At 38.6% G+C, this 24397-nt stretch overlaps 2 pseudogenes; both read left to right on the top strand.

Moving 5' to 3' along the window:
- The first annotated feature begins 6087 nt into the window (after positions 1-6087).
- LOC116761202 lies at positions 6088-8950 on the top strand (annotated as a pseudogene).
- A 582-nt stretch (positions 8951-9532) lies between these two features.
- LOC116761344 lies at positions 9533-10658 on the top strand (annotated as a pseudogene).
- Positions 10659-24397: the final 13739 nt, after the last annotated feature.

Here is a 24397-nt window from a genome sequence, read left to right as displayed (position 1 = left end):
CAAAAACAGAAATATAGATCAATGGAACAGGATAGAAAGCCCAGAGATAAACCCACGCACATATGGTCACCTTATCTTTGACAAAGGGAGCAAGAGTATACAATTGAGAAAAGACAGCCTCTTCAATAAGTGGTGCTGCGAAAACTGGACAGCTACATGTGAAAGAATGAAATTAGAACACTCCCTAACACTGTGTACAAAAATAAAGCCAAAATGGGTAAAAGATCTAAATGTGGGCATCCCTGGTGGCGCAGTGGTTGAGAGTCCGCCTGCCAATGCGGGGGACGCGGTTTTGTGCCCCAGTCTGGGGAGATCCCACATGCCGTGAAGTGGCTGGCCGTGAGCCGTAGCTGCTGAGCCTGCGTGTCTGGAGCCTGTGCTCCGCAGCAGGAGAGGCCACAGCAGTGAGAAGCCCGCGTACCACAAAAAAAAAAAAAAAAAAAAGTAAATGTAAGCCCAAACACTATAAAACTCTTAGAGGAAAACATAGGCAGAACGCTTTATGACATAAATCACAGCAAGATCCCTTTTGAGACACCTCCTAGAGAAATGGAATTAAAAACAAAAATAAACAAATGGGACCTAATGAAACTTAAAAGCTTTTGCACAGCAAAGGAAACCATAAACAAGACAAAAAGACAACTCTCAGAATGGGAGAAAATATTTGCAAACAAAGCAACTGACAAAGGATTAATCTCCAAAATATACAAGCAGCTCATGCAGCTCAATATCAAAAAAACACACACCCCAATCCAAAAACGGGCAGAAGACCTAAATAGACATTTCTCTAAGAAGATATACAGATTGTCAACAAACACGTGAAAGGATGCTCAACCTCACTAATCATTAGAGAAATGAAAATCAAAAGTACAATGAGTTGTCACCTCACACTGGTCAGAATGGCCATCATCAAAAATTCTACAACAATAAATGCTGGAGAGGGTGTGGCAAAAAGGGAAGCCCCTTGCACTGTTGGTGGGAATGTAAATTGATACAGCCACTATGGAGAACAGTATAGAGGTTCCTTAAAAAACTAAAAATAGAACTACCATATGACCCAGCAATCCCACTACTGGGCATATACCCTGAGAAAACCATAATTCAAAAAGAGACATGTACCACAATATTCATTGCAGCACTATTTACAATAGTCAGGACATGGAAGCAACCTAAGTGTCCACTGACAGATGAATGGGGAAAGAAGATGTGGCACATATATGAAATGGAATATTACTCAGCCATAAAAAGGAACGAAACTGAGTTATTTTTAGTGAGGTGGATGGACGTAGAGACTGTCATACAGAGTGAAGTAAGTCTGAAAGAGAAAAACAAATACCATATGCTAACACATATATATGGAATCTAAAAAAAGGAAAAAGAAAAAACAGTGGTCAGAAGAACCTAGGGGCAAGACGGGAATAAAGATGCAGACCTACTAGAGAATGGACTTGAGGGTACGAGGAGGGGGAAGAGTAAGCTGGCACAAAGTGAGATAGTGGCCTGGACATATATACACTACCAAATGTAAAACAGATAGCTAGTGGGAAGCAGCCGCATAACAAAGGGAGATCAGCTCAGTGCTTTGTGACACCTAGAGGGGTGGGATAGGGAGTGTGGGAGGGAGGGAGATGCAAGAAGGAAGAGATATGGGAACATATGTATATGTATAATTGATTCACTTTGTTATACAGCAGAAAATAACACACCATTGTAAAGCAATTATACTCCAATAAAGATGTTAAAAATAAAAAAGAAACGAAATTGAGTTACTTGTAGTGAGGTGGATGGACCTAGAGTCTGTCATACAGAGTGAAGTAAGTCATAAAGAGAAAAACAAGTACCATATGCTAACACATATATATGGAATCCAGAAAAAAAAAAAAGTTCTGACAAACCTAAGGCATGATGGGAATAAAGGTGCAGACGTAGGGAATGGACTTAAGGACACGGGGAAGGGGAAGTGTAAGCTGGGACGAAGTGAGAGAGTAGCATTGAAATATATACACTACCAAATGTAAAAAAGATAGCTCTTGGGAAGAAGCTGCATAGCACAGGGAGAACAGCTCAGGCTTTGTGACCACCTAAAGGGGTGGGATAGGGAGGGTGGGAGGGAGACGCAATAGGGAGGGGATAAGGGGATATACGTATATGTATAGCTGATTCACTTTGTTCTACAACAGAAACTAACACAAGATTGTAAACAAATAAAAATGTTAAAAAAAAACTATTGGGTAAGAAAACTGGTGCTCTCGCATTTGGGTTTGCATATATATATGTTAATTTGCAATATTTGTACCTTTACTCCAAATGGTGCAGATTATTATAAATGTCATCTCTTTTATGTTTACATCAGCTCCATTAGAACTAAGAAGGCTCTGCAGAAGACCAAATCTTCTTCTCTAAAGGGAATACACAGAACCTAGAAGACCAAATCTTCTTCTCTAAAGGGAATACACAGAACCTAGAAGACCAAATCTTCTTCTCTAAAGGGAATACACAGAACCTTGCCTTGATTTGATAGCTAAACACACTGACTTGGCTGTATTCACCCACATATAGCAACTTAAAGTGAGAGCATAGGACAGAAAGGCCCTGTTCTTGGGGTAGTGAGTCAGTCCTGACCAATGTTACTCTTCTGTGGATACCCCCTATTTGTAAAGAGTCTGTGATGCTGATCCAAACAGATCTAAACTCAATTCTATTCCTGTTTTTTCAGAGTTGGCTTAAGCCTTATGTCAGCCTGGACATTTCATTCCACAATACTTAACTTAGGCTGCTGCATGCTGATTTCTTATCCATGATCCTAGTCCTAGGGGCTTTAATTCTTCACTCTGGCCTGCTTACACAGGGTTTGAATTTTGCAGGGGCCTCAGGCCAGGGGAAGCTCAATACTTACTTTTTAATCTCTGCTTTGCTGTTGGAAGTCAAGGTAACCTTGTGCTTCCTTTCCATGAGAGCTGGTGCATGCTGACCCTGTAGCCTGTGTCCTGCTCTAGCAGCTTTCCTGGCGGAGTGTTCTGATTAGAGTCCCTGTGAATCAGGGGAGCCATATAGTGTGGTTAAGAAGACAATCATGTTCTTAAATCTCAGCTTAAATTCTTTCTGGCTGTGACTTTAAGTTACTTAGCCATTTTGAGTTTCAGCTTTCTCACCCGTAATAAAGTGGGAGTAGGTTCTACTTCCTGAGGTTTTATTGACAGGACCGGAAGCAATAATGTGCATTACACTTTTGGTGAAAGACTGGCACATTTTATGGACTCTATTATTTTATGCACTTTATTATCTTATGCAGCCACATTTGACCAGAGACTGCTTTTCCCCTCCAATCTATGAGGACTGTGGGCAGTCTTGATGACATGTATGCCTGTAAAGAGACATACAAGTCATCAATGGAAGCATTCCTTTTTCTTCTCTTCCAATATGCCAGCTGTGTGGACTCTTTCTCTTCATGATCCTGAGTAAAAAGACCAAAGTTTTCTCAAGCCCCCTGTTGGGGTGTGGCCCAGTCAATCCTCTCATAAGTCAAGAGAGAAGGTCTTCTATGGGAGGTCTCAGCCTGAGTTTTCTTTTTAGTGCTAGAAATAGCCTTTAACAAAGTTCTTCCTGGCTGTCAAAATGCAGGCTTTCAGCATGGAGCTCACACACCAACATTCCTTATCATTATCTTTTGTATTCCATAATACAGTAGTATAAGGGGGAAGCAGATTATAAATCACTTTTTCTTCATGAATATCCTTACATTGAGAAGGCCAATAAGCATCAGTTAATATACAGACCAAGAAAACTACAGATAAGAACATCAGACTATTTTGTGCAAAGGGTCATAAGGAAAAGTAGCAGGTGTATTTGCTAACACTGAGCATTCAAAAACATTTCTTGTTCTGTACCCAAGAGAGATTCAAAATTGTTACTGTTTTGGCAAAAACATTTCAAGTCTGAAGACCATTATTAAGGCTACTTTTTGCTATTTCTTACAAAGCTAAATGATTGTAATTTTCTCCAGTTTTATTGAGAAATAATTGACATACATCACTGTATAAGTTTTAGGCATAGAGCATGATAGTTTGATTTACATATATTGTAATATGATTACTACAATAGGTTTAGTGAATATCCATCTTCTCATAAAGATACAATAAAAGAAAAGAAAGAAAAAGAAAGAGAAAGGGGAATATTTTCTTTTTGTAATGAGAACTCACAGGATATACTCTTAACAACTTTCCTATACATCACACAGCAGTGTTAACTATAAGCATCATGTTGTACATTACATCCTAGTACCTATTTGTCTTATAACTGGAAGTTTATACCTTTCTACCACCTTCCTACAGTTTCTCTCCCTTGAACCTCTGCCTATGGTAACCACAAGTCTGATTCCTTTTTTCTATGAGTTTGTTCTTTTTTATATATAAAATATATATATAATGAATATATAAAATATAAAAAGGTTCCACATACAAGTGAGATCATACACTATTTGTCTTTCTCTGTCTGACTTATTTCACTCAGTATAGTGCCTTCACCATCTGTCCATGTTGTTGTAAATGGTAGGACTTCTTCATTTTCATGGCTGAATAATATTTCATACTATATATCTATATAGTATCTATCTATCTATCTATCTATCTATCTATCTATCTATCTATATAGTATATATCTATATATCATGACTTCTTTATCCATTGATCCATTGGTAGACATTAGATTGTTTACCTGTCTTGGCTATTGTACATAATGCTGCTATGAACATGGGGTTCAGATATATTTTTGAGCTAATGTTTTCATTTTCTTTGGATATATTCCCAGAAGTAGAATTGCTGGATCATACAGTAGTTCTGTTTTTAATTTTTTGAGGAGCCTCCATACTGTTTTCCATACGAGCTATACCAATTTACATTCCCACCAACAGTGCACAAATGTTCCCTTTTCTCCACATTCACACAAGAAATTCTTATCCCTTGTCTTTTGATGATGGTCATTCTAACAGCCATGAGGTGACATCTCATACTGATTTCTTTTTCTTTTTTAAAACCAGCTCCCCTCAAGATAGTTCTTTTTTTTTTTTTTTGGCTGCCTTGGGTCTTCGTTGCTGTGCATGGGCTTTCTCTAGCTGTGGCGAGTGGGGGCTTCTCTTCATTGTGGAGCACAGGTTTCTCATTGCAGTGGCTTCTCTTGTTGTGGAGCATGGCCTCTAGGTGCGTGGGCTTTAGTAGTTGCACCACATGGACTAAGTAGTTGTGGCACGTTAGCCTTAGAGTGCATGGACATTACAGTGGTTGTGGCACATGGGCTCAGTAGTTGAGGTGTGCAGGCTCTAGGGTGCAAGGGTTTCAGTAGTTATAGCACGCAGGCTCAGTAGTTGTGGCTCTTGGGCTTTAGAGTGCAGGTTCAGTAGTTGTGGCACACGGGGTTATTCTGCGGCATGTGGGATCTTCCTGGACCGGGGCTCGAACCTGTGTTCCCTACACTGGCAGGAAGATTCTTAACAACTGTGCCACCAGGGAAGTCCCCTGATTTCTTTTTCTTCCAGTTTTATTGAAGTATAATTGACATACAGCACTGTATAAGTTTAAGGTATACAGAATAATAATTTGATTTACATATATCATGAAGTGATTATCATAATAAGTTTAATGAACATCCATCATCTCATATAGGTAGAAAATTAAAGAAATAGAAAAAAAATTTTTTATTCTTGTGATGAGAACTGAGGATTTACTCTCTTAACAACTTTTTAATTTTACATACAGAAATGTTAATTACATTTATCATGTTATAAATGATATCCCTAGTACTTATTTGCCTTGTATCTGGAAGTTTGTACCTTTTGACCACCTTCCTCCAATTCCCCCTCCTCCCACCCCCCCCGCCTCTGGTAACTACAAATCTGATCTCTTTTTCTATGTTTGTCTGTTTGTTTTTGAAGCATAATTGACCTACAACATTATGTTAGTTCCTGATACACAACATAGTGATTTGGTATTTCTATACATTTCAAAGTGATCACCAGAATAAGTCTGGTTACAATGTCACCAAAGATATTATATAATTATTGCCAATATTCCCCACACTGTACATTTCATACCCATGACTCATTTCCTGTGGAGCTGGAAGTTTGTACCTCTTAATCTCACTCGCTCATTTCTTTCATTCTCCCTACCCACATTCCCTCTGGCAAACACCCGTGTTTTCTCTGTTATCTATGACTCTATTTCTTTTTTGTTATGTTTGTTCATTGTCTTATCTTTTATTGAGGTATAGTTGACTTATAATATAAATTCCAAGGGTACAACATAGTGATTCACAATTTTGAAAGAGTATACTCTATTTATGGTTATCATAAAATATTGACTATAAACCCTGTGCTGTACAATATATCCTTGTAGTTTATTTATTTTATACATAGTAGTTTGTACCTCTTAATCCCCTACCCCCATTTTGCCCTTCCCCCCCACCCTTCCCCACTGATAACCACAAAATTGTTGTCTATATCTGTACATCTGTTTCTTTGTTGTTATATTCACTAGTTAGTTTTATTTTTTAGATTCCAAATATAAATGATAACATACAATATTTGGCTTTCTCTGTCTGACTTATTTCAGTGAAATAATACCCTCCAAGTTCAACCATGTTGCTGCAAATTTCATTCTTTTTAGTGGCTGAGTAGTATTCCATTCTATGTATATTTCACGTCTTCTTTATCCATTCATCTGTTGATGAACACTTAGTTTGCTTCCATATCTTGGGAACTGTAAATAATGCTGCTATGAACATTGGGGTGCAAGTACCCTTTGGAATTAGTGTTTTCTTTTTTTTTCAGACATATACTCAGTATATATGGTAGTTCTAGTTTTAGTTTATTTAGGAATTGCCATACTGTTTTCCACAGTGGCTGAACCAAGTTACATTCCCACCAAGCGTACGCTGTTCCCTTTTCTCCACATCCTTGACATTTGTTATTTGTGTTCTTTTTGATGATAGCCATTCTAACAGGTGTGAATAATATCTTGTTGTGGTTTTAATTTGCATTGCTCTGATGATTACCAATGTTAAGCATCTTTTCATGTGTTTATTGGCCATCTGTATGTTTTCTTTGGACAAATGTCTATTCATGTCCTTTTCCCATTTTTAATCAGGTTGTTTGTTTTTTTGATGTTGAGTACTAATTATCCTGATTCTAATAACTAACACAAGTTTCTACAAAAGTGATAAATACCCATCATATGTAAAAAATACTGTTTCATGTGCTTTTATTACAAGCCTAATCCCAATGATAATATTTCTTCACACAGGCCAAGAAATAATCATTTCAAACTGACATTGGATCACCATCCAAACCCTTAAATTAATGCTCAGCTTCAAAATAGATTACTTCTCAATAATATATATACTAGTAGCATTGTTTATTACATGATCTATCATTGAATTCTCAATATGATACATACATTTAGATCCTTACATTAATCAATTCTTCAAGTACCTACTCCTCTTCCTCATTACCATACTAATCTTTGTTACTGCCAACAATCTCTTCCAGCTTTTCACTGGGTGAGAGGGAGTCGGAATCATATCTTTCCTACTCATCGGGTGATGATATGGACGAGCAGATGCAAACGCAGCTGCCCTCCAAGCAATCTTATATAACTGCATCAGGGTTATTGGGTTATCGGGTTATCGGGTTATCAATAGCATGATTTCTATCTAACTCAAACGCATGAGACCTACAGCAAAGTTTTATACTCGACCTACTCTTTAAACCTCCCCCTTACAGGACTTGTATTAGCCGCAGCCGGAAAATCAGCTCAATTTGGACTTCACCCCTGAGTCCCCTCAGCAATAGAAGGTCCCATGACCGTATCAGCCCTACTCCACTGAAGCACAATGGTCGTAGCAGTGGTCTTCCTACTTATCCGATTTTACCCCCTAACAGAAAATAATAAACTTATTCAAACAATAACGTTATGCTTAGGAGCCCTTACCACTCTATTCACAGCTATATGCACTCTCACCCAAAATGATATTAAAAAAATTATTGCCTTCTCTGCCTCAAACCAATTAGGCCTAATGATGGTAACAATCAGCATCAACCAGCCCTATCTAACCTTCTTGCATATTTGCACACATGCTTTCTTCAAAGCCACACTATTCATGTGCTCTGGATCTATTATCCACAGCTTAAACAACAAACAAGATATTCGAAAAATAGGAGGTCTATTCAAGACCTTACCTTTTACTGCAACAGCCCTTATCATTGGATGCCTAGCACTGACAGGAATGCTTTTCCTCACCGGTTTTTATTCTAAAGACCTGATCGTTGAAACCGCCAACACGTCTTATACCAAGGCCTGAGCCCTATTAATAACTCTAACTGCCACCTCCCTCACAGCCATCTTATAGCACTCACATTATCTTCTTCGCACTACTGGGACAACCCCGCTTTTCCCCCTCAGCTCCTATCAATGAAAACAACCCCCTCCTAATTAACTCTATCAAACGCCTACTAATCGGAGGTATCTTTGCTGGATTCATCATCTCCAACAACATTCCCCCAACAGCCATCCTCCTAATAACCATACCTCTGCACTTAAAACTAACTGCCTTTATAGTAACAACTCTGGGCTTCGTGCTAGCACGCGAAATTAACCTCAACACACAAAACTTAAAATATACCTACCCCTCAAACTCCTTTAAATTCTCGACTCTCCTAGGATATTCCCCCACCATTATACACCACCTACCCCCTTATCTAAACTTATTAATGAGCCAAAAATTAGCATCCTCTCTTCTATATTTAATCGGATTAGAAACTATCTTACTAAAAACCACATCCCTCATTCAACTAAAATCCTCCACGCTGATCTCAAACCACAAAGACCTTATTAAACTATACTTCCCATCATTTCTCATCACCCTCACCCTTAGCATACCCTTATTTAATTACCCCAAGTAATCTCCATAATAACCACAACACCAATAAACAATGACCAACCACAGTAACAATCACTAAGTACCATAACAATATAAGGCTGCAATCCCTATAGCCTTCTTACTTAGAAAACCAGAATCACCAGTATCATAAATAACTCAGTCCCCCAACCCATTGAACTTAAACACAATTCCCACCTCCTCATCCTTCAAAATATAAAATACCGTCAAAAACTCTACTATTAACCCTAAAAGAAATGCCCCCAAGACCACCTTATTAGAAACTCAAACCTCAGGATACTGCTCAGTGGCTATAGCTGTTGTATAAGCAAACACGACTAACATTCCCCCTATATAAATCAAAAACACTATCAGACCTAAAAGTGAGCCACCAAAACTCAACACAATCCCACACCCAACACCACCACTCACAATCAACCCTAAACCCCCATAAATAGGCAAAGGTTTTGAAGAAACCCCCACAGAACTAATCACAAAAATAATACTTAAAATAAATACAATGTATGTCATTATTATTCTCACATGGACTCCAACCATGACCAATGACATGAAAAATAATCATGGTCATTCAACTATAAGAACACCAATGACCAACATTCGAAAAAACCACCTGCTGATGAAGATCGTCAACAGCACATTCATTGACCTCCCAACCCTGTCAAACATCTCGTCATGATGAAACTTTGGCTCTTTACTAGGCATCTGCCTGATCCTACAAATCCTAACAGGCCTATTCCTAGCGTTACACTACACACCAGACACAACTGCCTTCTCATCAGTAACACACATCTGCCGAGACGTCAACTATGGTTGAAATATTCGATATATACATGCAAACGGAGCTTCCATATTCTCTACCTGCCTCTACACTCACGTAGGACGTGGCCTATACTATGGGTCCTACACCTTTCAAGAAACATGAAACATTAGAATCATCCTACTACTTAGAGTCATATCTACCGCATTCATAAGTTACATACTACCTTGAGGACAAATATTCTGAGACGCAACAGTTATCACAAACTTACTCTCAGCAATCCCATATATTGGCACCACCCTTGTCAAATGAATTTGAGGTGGCTTTTCTGTAGATAAAGCAATGCTCACACGGTTCTTTGCCTTCCACTTCATTCACCCTTTCATCATCACAGTGCTAGCAGCCGTCCACCTACTATTTCTTCATGAAACAGGATCCAACAACCCCACAGGAATCCCATTCAACACAGACAAAACCCCATTCCACCTCTATTACACAAGCAGATATCCTAGGTGCCCTACTACTAATTCTAGCCTCACTAATACTAGCCCTATTCTCACCTGACTTGTTAGGAGACCCCAACAACTACACCCCAGGAAACCCACTCAATACACCACCTCATATCAAGCCAGAATGGTACTTTCTATTCACGTATACAATCCTATGATCAATCCTCAACAAACTAGTTGGAGTCTTAGCCCTATTACTCTCAGTCCTAACACTGTCATTTATTCCAATACTCCACACATACAAACAGTGAAGCATGATATTCTGACCTTTCAGCCAACTCTTATTTTGAATGTTAGTAGCAGACTTACTAACACTAACATGAGTCGGAGGACAACCGGTAGAACATCCATACATTATCGGACAACTTGCATCTATTTTATACTTTTTTTTAATCCTAGTGTTAATACCGGTAACTACTATCATTGAAAACAAATTTCTAAAATGAAGAGTTGTAGTATAACACAATATCCTGGTCTTGTAAACCAGAAAAGGAGAATGACACACCTCCCTAAGACTCAAGGAAGAAGCCCTAAACTTCACCACCAGCACCCAAAGCTGAAATTCTATATAAACTATTCCCTGAAATATATTATAAGACATTCATAAAACTACAGTACAATGTCAGTACTAAAACAACGCATTTTATCACATACATGTCATATATTTTGTGCATGTCTGCACTGTCACATCAATAAATACATGCGTTCCATACGTACATATATAAGTTGTATGTATAACCGTGCATTACATTATTCACCACATGCCTAATAAGCATGTACATTAAATCATTGATATTGCGTCGTACATATAATTTATTGGTCATACATAATACATTAGGTTAAATCAGTCTCGACCAATGTACCTATAATCCTGTCCATTGGACCACAAGCTTGATCACCAGGCTGCATGAAACCATCAACCCTGCCGAGTGGGTTGATGTCCCTCTTCTCGCTCCGGACCCATAACTTGTGGGGGTTTCTATTGGTGAACTTTATCAAACATCTGGTTCTTACTTCAGGGCCATCTCACCTAAAATCTCCCACTCTTTCCCCTTAAATAAGACATCTCAGTGGACTAATGACTAATCAGCCCATGCTCACACATAACTATGGCTTCAGGCATTTGGTATTTTTTAATTTGGGAGGGGGGATGCTTGGGCTCAGCTATGACCTTAAAAGTTCTTAACACAGTCAAGCAAACGGTAGCTGGACTTAATTAAAATTATTTACTAGCATGAACAACCTTCATTGTGCAATTCAATGGTCGCAGGACATAGCACTCCATTCTCCCCCTGATTTAAAATATTTACCTATCAGAACAAATTAACCTTTAAACCCCCCCGTCATACCAATGAGCTACTTAGATATTCACCACCCATATAGACAGACAAATAGATTCGCCAGCCATTTTATCAAAAATTTAATACTAAATCTGACATAAACCACACAACACAACCATACAAATACCACCTATATATAACAAGTTAATGTAGCTTAAACACTTCTTAAAGCAAGACACTGAAAATGTCTAGATGGGCTCACTGTCCCCATGAAAATAAAGGTTTCGTCCCAACCTTTCTATTAGTTTTTTTTTTTTTTTTTTTTTTTTTGTTTCGGTACGTGGGCCTCTCACTGCTGTGGCCTCTCCCGCTGCAGAGCACAGGATCCGGACGCGCAGGCTCAGCGGCCATGGCTCACGGGTCCAGCCGCTCCGTGGCATGTGGGATCTTCCCGGACCGGGGCACGAACCCGCGTCCCCTGCATCGGCAGGCGGACTCTCAACCACTGTGCCACCAGGGAAGCCCTCTATTAGTTTTTAATAGAATTACACATGCAAGTATACGCACTCCCGTGAGAATGCCCTCTAAATCACTGAGATTAAAAGGAGCAGGTAACAAACATGCCGCACCAGCAGCTCACAGCATCTTGCTCAATCACACCCCCACAGGAGACAACAGTGACAAGAATTAAGCCATAAATGAGTTTGACTAAGTCATATTAATTAGGGTTGGTAAATTTCATGCCAGCCACTGCGGCCATACGAGTGACCCGAATTAATAGAATTATGGCATAAAGCATGTTAAAGAATTATACAAGATAGGGCTTCCCTGGTGGCACAGTGGTTGAGAGTCCGCCTGCCGATGCAGGGGACACGGGTTCGTGCCCCGGTCCGGGAAGATCCCACATGCCGCAGAGCGGCTGAGCCCATGAGTCATGGCCCCTGAGCCTGCGCGTCCAGAGCCTGCACATCCGGAGCCTGTGCTCCGCGACGGGAGAGGCCACAACAGTGAGAGGCCCACATACCGCAAAAAAAAAAAAAAAAAAAAAAAAAAAAAAGAATTATACAAGATAAAGTTAAACCTTAATTAAGCTGTAAAAAGCCATAATTAAAGTAAAAATAAACTACGAAAGTGACTTTAACATATCCTGATCACATGATAGCTAAGACCCAAAATGGGATTAGATACCCCACTATGCTTAGCCCTAAACCCAAATAATCATAAGAACTAGACTATTCGCCAGAGTACTACTAGCAACAGCTTAAAACTCAAAGGACTTGGCGGTGCTTCACACCCCTCTAGAGGAGCCTGTTCTATAATCGATAAACCCCGATAAACCTCACCAACCCTTGCTAATCCAGTCTATATACCGCCATCTTCAGCAAATCCTAAAAAGAAGCAAAAGTAAGCACAATTATAACGCATAAAAATGTTAGGTCAAGGTGTAACCTATGCGGTGGGAAGAAATGGGCTACATTTTCTACACCAAGAATACCCTTTATATGAAAGTTTTTATGAAACCTAAAAACTAAAGGAGGATTTAGTAGTAAATTAAGAATAGAGCGCTTAATTGAATAAGGCCATGAAGCATGCACACACTTCCTGTCACCCTCCTCAAGTGCTATGACAAAGCCACAGTTCATTAACATAAGCTAAACAATTATATGAGAGGAGATAAGTCATAACAAGGTAAGCATACAGGAAAGTGTGCTTGGATAAACCAAGGCATAGCTTAAATAAAGCACCTGGTTTACACCTAGAAGATTTCATAACCTATGTATGTCTTGAACTAAGCCTAGCCCACACTCTTCCCATCATACTAACACAAGCTAGTCAAATAAAACATTCATTGGACATCTAAAGTATAGAAGATAGAAATTTAGACATTGATGGTGCTATAGAGAAAGTACCATAAGGGAATGATGAAAGAAACATTAAAAGTATTAAAAGGCAAAGCTTATCCCTTGTACCTTTTGCATAATGACTTAACTAGCAACAACTTAACAAAGAGAACTTAAGCTAAACTACCCAAAACCAGATGAGCTACTTATGAACAGTTACTAGAACAAACTCATCTATGTGGCAAAATAGTGAGAAGATTTATAAGTAGAGGTGACAAGCCTAACGACCCTGGTGATAGTTGGTTGACCAGGAAAAGAATTCAGTTCAACGTTAAATAATACTAAAACCCATAATAAGCTTCAACTTATATTTAAATGTTAGTCTAAAAAGGTGCAGCTCTTTAGAAATGGATACAACCTTAACTAGAGAGTAAAAACAACACCATAGTTGGACTAAAAGCAGCCACCAGTTAAGAAAGTGTTCCAGCCCAACAACAAAACACATCTCAACTCCAATATTAAGTAAATCAACTCCTAGTTATACTACTGGACTAATCTATAAAATTATAGAAGCAATACTGCTAATATGAGTAACAAGAAATATTTCTTCTTGCACAAGTTTACATCAGCAACTAATAATATACTGATAATTAACAAGTAAATACAATCCAACACTAAACTATTAATTAAATACATTGTTAATCCAACACAGGTGTGCGCCCAAGGAAAGATAAAAAAAGTAAAAGGAACTCGGCAAATATAAACCCCGCCTGTTTACCAAAAACATCACCTCTAGCATCACCAGTATTAAAGGCACCGCCTGCCCAGTGACAACCGTTAAACGGCCATGGTATCCTGACCTTGCAAAGGTAGCATAATCATTTGTTCTCTAAATAAGGACTTGTATGAATGGCTACACGTGGGTTTTACTGTCTCTTACTTTTTTTTTTTTTTTTTGCTGTACGTGGGCATCTCACTGTTGTGGCCTCTCCCGTTGCGGAGCACAGGCTCCGGATGCGCAGGCCCAGCGGCCATGGCTCACGGGCCCAGCTGCTTCGCGGCATGTGGGATCTTCCCGGACCGGGGCACTGCGCCACCAGGGAAGCTCTGTCTCTTACTTTTAATCAGTGAAATTGACCTCCCCATGAAGATGCGGGGATGACAAAATTAGACGAGACGACCCTATGGAGCTTCAATTAATTAACCCCCCAAAATCATAATCTTAAACCACCAAGGAATAACAAAATTTCACATGAGTTGACAATTTCAGTTGGGGTGACCTCAGAGCACAAAAAAACCCTCCGAGTGATTAAAGCCTAGACCCACTAGCCAAAGCATAATATCACTTATTGATCCAAAAAATTGATCAACGGAACAGTAACCCTAGGGATAACAGCACAACCCTACTCTAGAGTCCATATCGACAATAGGGTTTACGACCTCCATGTTGGATCAGGACATCCCAATCGTGTAACTGCTATTAAGAGTTCGTTTGTTCAATGATTAAAGTCCTACGTGATCTGAGCTCAGACCTGAGTAATCCAGGTTGGTTTCTATCTATTATGCATTTCTCCCAGTACGAAAGAACAAGAGAAATAAGGCCCACTTTAAACAAGCACCTTCAAAACAATTAATGATCTAACCTCAACTTAATAAACAAGCACAAAACAATCACCCGAGACCAGGGTTTAGTTAGGGTGACAGAGCTTGGAATTGTGTAAAACTTGAACCTTTATGCCCAGAAGTTCAAATCCTCTTTCTAACAAATGTTTATAATTAACATTCTAATGCTCATCATTCCTATTCTCCTAGCCATGGCATTCTTAACATTAATAGAATGAAAAATCCTAGTCTACATACAACTCCAAAAAGGGCCAAACATTGTAGGACCACACGGCCTACTCCAAACTATTGCTGACGCAATCAAACTATTCACTAAAGAACCCCTACGACCAGCTACATCCTCCACCTCCATATTTATCATTACACCCATCTTAGCCCTAACCCTAGCCCTAACAATATGAATCCCCCTACCCATGACATACCCACTCATCAACATAAACCTAGGAGTGTTATTCATACTAGCAATAACAAGTCTAGCCGTATACTCTATCCTATGATCTAGATGGGCCTCCAACTCAAAATACGCACTAATTCGGGCCCTATGAGCAGTAGCACAAACAATCTCATACGAAGTAACGCTAGCAATCATCCTCTTATCAGAGCTCTTAATAAACGGGTCCTTCACCCTATCAACACTAACCACAACACAAGAACAACTATGACTGATCTTCCCATCGTGACCACTAGTCATAATATGATTTATTTCCACCCTAGCAGAAAACAATCGAGTCCCTTTTGATTTAACAGAAGGAGAATCTGAACTCATGTCTGGCTTCAATGTAGAATACACAGCAGGCCCCTTCGCCATGTTCTTCCTAGCAGAATACGTCAACATCATTATAATAAATATGTTCACAACAATCTTATTTCTAGGAGCATTCCACAACCCCTATACAGCAGACCTATACACAATCAACTTCACCATTAAAACATTATTACTAACAATATCTTTCCTATGGATTCGAGCATGCTACCCTCGATTCTGATATGAGCAATTAATACACCTACTCTGAAAAAGCTTCCTGCCTCTAACACTAACCCTATGCATATGACACATATCACTACTCATCATAATGGCAAGCATCCCCTCACAAACATAAGAAATATGTTTGACAAAATAATTATTTTGATAGAGTAAATAATAGAGGTTCAAGCCCTCTTGTTTCTAGAATTATAGGAATTGAATGTACCCTTAAGAATTCAATATTCTCCATGCTACCATAGTACACTAAATTCTGCAGTAGGGTCAGCTAAACAGGCTATTGGGCCCATAGCCCGAAAATGTTGGTTTACATCCTTCCTGTACTAATAAACCCCATCATCTCCGTCATTATCCTAACAACTGTCATTTTAGGAACTATAATCGTAACAACCAGATCTCACTGACTACTAGCCTGAATTGGATTTGAAATAAATATAATAGCCATCATCCCTATTATAATAAAAAACTTTAACCCACGAGCCATAAAAGCCTCCACTAAATATTTTCTAACACAAGCTACCACAATAATACTACTTATAATAGCAGTCATCATTACCTATTACACTCTGGCCAGTGGACTATCACAAAACTATTCAACCCAACAGCATCAACCATAATAATGATAGCCCTAGCCATAAAACTAGGACTATCCCCTTTTCACTTTTGAGTGCCCGAAGTAACACAGGGCACCATTAACAGCAGGTCTGTTTTTGGTTCAAGATGGCAGAGTAGAAGGGCATGCTCTCACTCCCTCGTGTGAGACCACTAGAATCACAACTAAGTGCTGAACAATCATCAACAGGAAGACATGAACTCAACAAAAGAGATATCCCCCATCCAAAGACAAAGGAGAAGCCACAATGCGACAGTAGGAGGGGCACAATCACAGTAAAATCAAATCCCATAACTGCTGGGTGGGTGACTCACAAACTAGAGAACACTTATACAAGAGAAGTCCACCCACTGGAGTGAAGGTTCTGAACCCCATGTCAGGCTCCCAACCTGGGGGTCTGGCAACGGGAAGAGGAATTCCTAGAGAATCAGACTTTGAAGGCTAGCAGGATTTGATTTCAGGACTTCAACAGGACTGAGGAAATAGAGACTCCACTCTTGGAGGGCACACACAGAGTAGTGTGTGCATCAGGACACAGGGGAAAGAACAGTGACCCCATTGGAGACTGAACCAGACCTACCTGCTAGTGTTGTAGGGTCTCCTGCAGAGGTAGGAGTGGTGGTGGCTGTGTCTCACCATGAGGACAAGGACACTGGCAGCAGAAGTTCTGGGAAGTACTCCTTGGCGTAAGCCCTCCCAGAGTCTGCTATTAGCTCTACCAAAGAGCCCAGGTCGGCTCCAGTGTTGGGTTGCCTCAGGCCAAACAACCAACAGGGAGGGAACCCATCCCCACCCATCAGCAGACAAGTGGATCAAAGTTTTACTGAGCTCTGCCCACCAAAGCAACAGCCAGCTCTACCCACCACCAGTCAAGCCTCTTAGATAGTCTCATCCACCAGAGGGCAGACAGCAGAAGCAAGAACTACAATCCTGAAGCCTGTGGAACAAAAAACATATTCACAGGAAGATAGACAAGATGAAAAGGCAAAGGGCTATGTACCAGATGAAGGAACAAGATAAAACCCCAGAAAAACAATGAAATGAAGTGGAGATAGGCAACCTTCCAGAAGAAGTATTCAGAATAATGATAGTGAAGATGATCCAGGACCTCGGAAAAAGAATGGAGGCAAAGATCAAGAAGATGCAAGAAATGTTTAACAAAGACCTAGAAAAATTAAACAACAAACAAACAAAGATTAACAGTACAATAACTGAAATGAAACCTACACTAGAAGGAATCAATAGTAGAATAACTGAGATAGAAGAACAGACAAGTGACCTGGAAGACAGAATGGTGGAATTCAATGTTGCAGAACAGAATAAAGAAAAAGGAATGAAAAGAAATGAAGACAGCCTAAGAGACCTCTGGGACAACCTTAAACGCAACAACATTCACATTATAAGGATCCCAGAAGGAGAAGAGAGAGAAAAAGGACCTGAAAAAACATTTGAAGAGATTATAGTCAAAAACTTCCCTAACATGGGAAAAGAAATAGCAACCCAAGTCCAGGAAGCACAGAGAGTCCCATACAGCATAAACCCAAGGAGAAACATGCCAAGACACACAGTAATCAAATTGGCAAAAATGAAAGACAAACAAAAATTATTGAAAGCAACAAGGGAAAAACGACAAATAACATATGAGGGAACTCCCATAAGGTTAACAGCTGATTTCTCAGCAGAAGCTCCACAGCCACAAGGGAGTGGCATGACATATTTAAAGGGATGAAAGGGAAGAACCTACAACCAGAATTACTCTACCCGACAGGGATCTCATTCAGATTTGATGGAGAAATCAAAAGATTACAGACAAGCAAAAGCTAAGAGAATTCAGTGCCACCAAACCAGCTCTACAACAAATGCTAAAGGAACTTCCTTAAGTGGGAAACACAAGAGAAGAAAAGGACCTACAAAAACAAACCAAAACAATTAAGAAAATGGTAACAGGAACATACATATAGATAATACCTTAAACGTGAATGGATGAAATGCTCCAAGCAAAAGACACAGGCTTGCTGAATGGATACAAAAACAAGACCCATATATATGCTGTCTACAAGAGACCCACTTCAGACCTAGGAACACATACAGACTGAAAGCGAGGGGATAGAAAAAGATATTCGATACAAATGGAAATCAAAAGAAAGCTGGAGTAGCAATACTCACATCAGATAAAATAGACTTTAAAATACATAATGTTACAAGAGACAAGGAAGGACACTACATAATAATAATAATCAAGGGATCAATCGAAGAAGAAGATATAACAATTATAAATATATGTGCACCAAACATAGAAGCACCTCAATACATAAGGCAACTGCTAACAGCTATAAAGAGGAAATCGACAGCAACACAATAATAGTGGGGGACTTTAACACCTCACTTACACCGATTGACAGATCATCCAAACAGAAAGTTAATAAGGAAACACAAGCTTTAAATGACACAATAGAGCAGATAGTTTTAATTGATTTTTGTAGGACATTCCATGCAAAAACAGCAGATTACACTTTCTTCTCAAGTGCGCACAGAACTTTCTCCAGGATAGATCACATCTTGGGTCACAAATCAAGCCTCAGTAAATTTAAGAAAATTGAAATCATATCAAGTATCTTTTCTGACCAAAACACTATGAGATTAGAAATGAATTATGGGGAAAAAAACGTAAAAAACACAAACACATGGAGGGTAAACAATACGTTACTAAATAACCAAGAGATCACGGAAGAAATCAAAGAGGAAATCAAAAAATACCTAGAGACAAATGACAACAAAACATGATGATCCATAACCTATGGGATGCAGCAAAAGTAGTTCTAAGAGGGAAGTTTATGGCTATACAAACCTACCTCAAGAAACAAGAAAAATCTCAAATAAACAATCTAAGCTTATACCTAAAGGAACTAGAGAAAGAAGAACAAACAAAACCCAAAGTTAGCAGAAGGAAAGAAATCATAAAGATCAGAGCAGATATAAATGAAATAGAAACAAAGAAAACAATAGTAAAGATCAATAAAACTAAAAGCAGGTTCTTTGAGAAGATAAACAAAATTGATAAAAAATTAGCCAGACTCATCAAGAAACAGAGGGAGAGGACTTAAATCAATAAAATTAGAAATGAAAAAGGAGAGTTACAACAGACACTGCAGAAATACAAATCACCCTAAGAGACTACTACAATCAACTCTATGCCAATAAAATGGACAACCTGGAAGAAATGGACAAATTCTTAGAAAGGTATAAGCTTCCAAGACTGAACCAGGAAGAAATAGAAAATATGAACAGACCAATCATAAGTAATGAAATTGAAACTGTGATTTAAAATCTTCAAACAGGGGCTTCCCTGTTGGTGCAGTGGTTGAGAGTCCGCCGGCCGATGCAGAGGACACGGGTTCGTGCCCCGGTCCGGGAATATCCCACATGTCACAGAGCAGCTGGGCCCGTGAGCCATGGCCGCTGAGCCTGCGCGTCCAGAGCCTGTGCTCCACAGCAGGAGGGGCCACAATGGTGAGAGGCCCACGTACCACAAAAAAAGAAAAAAAAAAACTTCAAACAAACAAAAGTCCAGGACCAGATGGCATCACAGGTGAATTCTAGCAAACATTTAGAGAAGAGCTAACACTCATCCTTCTCAAACTCTTCCAAAAAATTGCAGAGGAAGGAATACTCCCAAACTCATTCTACAAGGCCACCATCACCCTTATACCAAAACCAGACAAAGATACTACAAAAACAGAAAATTACAGACCAGTATCACTGATGAATATAGATGCAAAAATCCTCAATAAAATATTAGCAAACAGAATCCAACAACACATTAATAGGATCATACCCCATGATCAAGTGGGATTTACCCCAGGGATGCAAGAATTCTTCAATATACACAAATCAATCAATGTGATACACCATATTAACAAATTGAAGAAGAAAAACCAAAATTCAACATCCAGTTATGGTAAAAGCTCTCCAGAAAGTGGGCATAGAGGGAATTTACCTCAACATCATAAAGGCCATATATGACAAACCCACAGCAAACATCATTCTCAATGGTGAAAAGCTGAAAGTATTTCCTCCAAGATCAGAAACAAGACAAGGATGTTCAGTCTCACCACTATTATTCAACATAGTTTTGCAAGTCCTAACCATGGCAATGAGAGAAGAAAAAGAAATAAAAGGAATACAAATCAGAAAAGAAGATGTAAAACTGTCACTGTTTGCAGATGACATGATACTATACATAGAGAATCCTAAATATGCCACCAGAAAACTACTAGAGCTAATCAATGAATTTGGTAAAGTTGCAGGATACAAAATTAATGCACAGAAATCCCTTGCATTCCTATACACTAATGATGAAAAATCTGAAAGGGAAATTAAGGAAACAATCACATTTACCAATGCAACAAAAAGAATAAAATACCTCGGAATAAACCTACCTACAGAGACAAAAGACCTGTATGCAGAAAACTATAAGACATTGATGAAAGAAATTAAAGATGATACCAACAGATGGAGAGATAAGCCATGTTCTTGGATTGGGAGAATCAATATTGTGAAAATGACTATATTACCCAAATCAATCTACAGATTCAATGCAATCCCTATCAAGTTATCAATGGCATTTTTTACTGAACTAGAACAAAAAAATCTTAAAATGTGTATGGAGACACAAAAGACCCCGAAGAGCCAAAGCAGTCTTGAGGGGAAAAAAATGCAGCTGATGGAATCAGACTCCCTGACTTCAGACTATACTACAAAGCTACAGTAATCAGGACAATATGGTACTGGCACAAAAACAGAAATGTAGATCAATGGAAAAGGATAGACAGCCCAGAGATAAACCCACGCACCTATGGTCAACTAATCTATGACAAAGGAGGCAAGGATATACAATGGAGAAAAGACAGTCTCTTAAATAAGTGGTGCTGGGAAAACTGGACAGCTACATATAAAAGAATGAAATTAGAACACTCCCTAACACCATACATAAAAATAAATTCAAAATGGATTAGAGACCCAAATTTAAGACCAGACACTATAAAACTCTTAGAGGAAAACATAAGCAGAACACTCTATGACATAAATCACAGCAAGATCAGTTTTGACCCACCTCCTAGAGAGATGGAATTAAAAACAAAAATAAACAAATGGGACCTAGTGAAACTTAAAAGCTTTTGCACAACAAAAGAAACCATAAACAAGACGAAAAGACAACTCTCAGAATGGGAGAAAATATTTTCAAACAAAGCAACTGACAAAGGATTAATCTCCAAAATAACAAGCAACTCATGCAGCTCAATATTAAAAAAACAAACAACCCAATCCAAAAATGGGCAGAAGATCTAAATAGACATTTCTCCAAAGAAGATATACAGATGGCCCAGAAGCACGTGAAAAGCTGCTCAACATCACTAATTATTAGAGAAATGCAAATCAAAACTACAATGAGGTATCACCTCACACCAGTTAGAATGGGCATCATCAGAAAATCTACAAACAACAAATGCTGGGGAGGGTGTGGAGAAAAGGGAACCCTCATGCACCATTGGTGGGAATGTAAATTGATACAGCCACTATGGAGAACAGTATGGAGGTTCCTTAAAAAACTAAAAATAGAACTACCATATGCCCCAGCAATCTACTACCGGGCATATACCCAGAGAAAACCATAATTCAAAAGGACACATGCACCCGAATGTTCATTGCAGCACTATTTACAATAGCCAGGTCATGGAAGCAACCTAAATGCCCATCGACAGACGAATGGATAAAGAAGATGTGCACATATATACAGTGCAATATTACTCAGCCATAAAATAGGAATGAAATTGGGCCATTTTTAGAAATGTGGATGGATCTAGAGTCTGTCATATAGAGTGAAATAAGTCAGAAAGAGAAAAATAAATATCGTAAATTAATGCATATATGTGGAACCTAGAAAAATGGTACAGATGAACCAGTTTGCAGGGCAGAAATTGAGACACAGATGTAGAGAACAACGTAGGGACACCAAGGGGGTAAAGTGGTAGGGGGTTATGGTGGTGTGATGATTTGGGAGATTGCGATTGATATATATATAGAAATATATATATACACACTAATATGTATGAAATGGATAACTAATTAAAAAAAACAGCAGGTCTAATCCTATTAACATGACGAAAACTTGGCACCCCTATCAATCCTCTATCAAATCTCACCATCAATTAATTTAAGTCTAATACTATCTCTATCCATACTTTCTATTCTAGTCAGTGGTTGAGGAGGATTAACTCAAACACAACTCCAAAAAATCATGGTCTACTCACCAATCGCCCTCATAGGATGAATGACAACCATCTTACTGTATAATCCAACTATAACCATCTTCAACCTAGTAATTTATATCATAATAACCTCACTATATTCATACTATTTATTCACAGCTCAGCCACCACCACACTATCACTATGACACACATGGAACAAAACACATGTCATCACAACCCTCACCATAATCACCCTACTCTTAATAGGAGGACTCCTGCCACTATCAGGATTCATGCCTAAATGAATGATTATTCAAGAAATAACAAAAAACAATGCTACTATCTTACCTACGTTATAGCCACCACAGCACTACTTAACCTGTACTTCTACATATGACTCACATACTCCACAGCATTAAATATATTCCCCTCCACAAACAACATGAAGATAAAATGTTGAGTCTATGTATATTTTGGATATAACTCCTTACTGGATATATTGTTTGCAAATATCTTCTTCCATTCAGCATGTGGCCTTTTCATTTTGTTTGTAGTTTCCTTCACTGTACAAAGACATTTTAGTTTGATGTAGTCTCATTTGTATATTTTTGATTTTTTTTCCCTTGCCTGAGGAGACATACCCCCAAAATATTGCTGAGGGTCAAGGTCAAAGAATATACTGCCTATGTTTTCTTCTAGGAGTATTGTATTATGGTTTCAGGTCTTACATTAAGTCTTTAATCCATTTTGAGTTTATTTTTCTGCATGGTGTTAGAGAGTAGTCAATTTGACTCTTTTTCATGTAGCTGTTCAGTTTTCCCAACCCCATTTATTGAAGAAACTGTCTTTTCTCCATTGTATTTCCTTGCCTCCTTTGATGTAGGTTAATTGCCCATCTAATTGTGGGTTCTTTCTGGGCTCTCTATTTTGTTCCATTGATCAATGTGTCTGTTTTTGTGCCAATATCATACTATTTTGATTACAGTAGCTTTGCAGTATAGTCTGAAGCCAGGGAGCATGATACCTCCAGCTTCGTTCTTCATTCTCAAGATCGTTTTGACTGTTGGGGGTCTTTTGTGTTTTCATACAAATTTCAGAATTATTTGTTCTAGTTCTGTGGAAAATGCCATTGGTATTTTGATGCGAATGGAATTGAGTCTGTAGATTGCCTTGGGTAATATGGTCATTTTAACAATATTAATTATTCCAATCCATGAGCACAGTATATATTTCCATTTCTTGTGTCATTTTCAATTTCTTTCTTCAGCATCTTATAGTTTTCTGAGTACAGGACTTTTACTGCCTTAGATTTATTCCTAGGTATTTTATTCTTTTTTATCAGCTTATAAATGGGATTGATTTCTCAGTTTCTCTTTCTGATAGTTTGTTGTTAGTGTATAGAAATGCAACAGATTACTATATTAATTTTGTATCCTGCAATTTTACCAAATTCATTGATGAACTGTAGTGGTTTTTTAGTGCATCTTTAGGATTTTCTATATAGTGTCATGTCATCTAAAATAGTGACAGTTTTACTTCTTCCCTTCCAATTTGGATGTCTTTTATTTCTTTCCCTTGTCTGATTGCTCTGGTTAG

Source organism: Phocoena sinus, chromosome 10 (genome assembly GCF_008692025.1).
Source record: "Phocoena sinus isolate mPhoSin1 chromosome 10, mPhoSin1.pri, whole genome shotgun sequence".
NCBI classification, from domain to species: domain Eukaryota; kingdom Metazoa; phylum Chordata; class Mammalia; order Artiodactyla; family Phocoenidae; genus Phocoena; species Phocoena sinus.
Note: the sequence above shows the minus strand (reverse complement) of the source record. Positions and strands in the feature narration are given on the sequence as shown.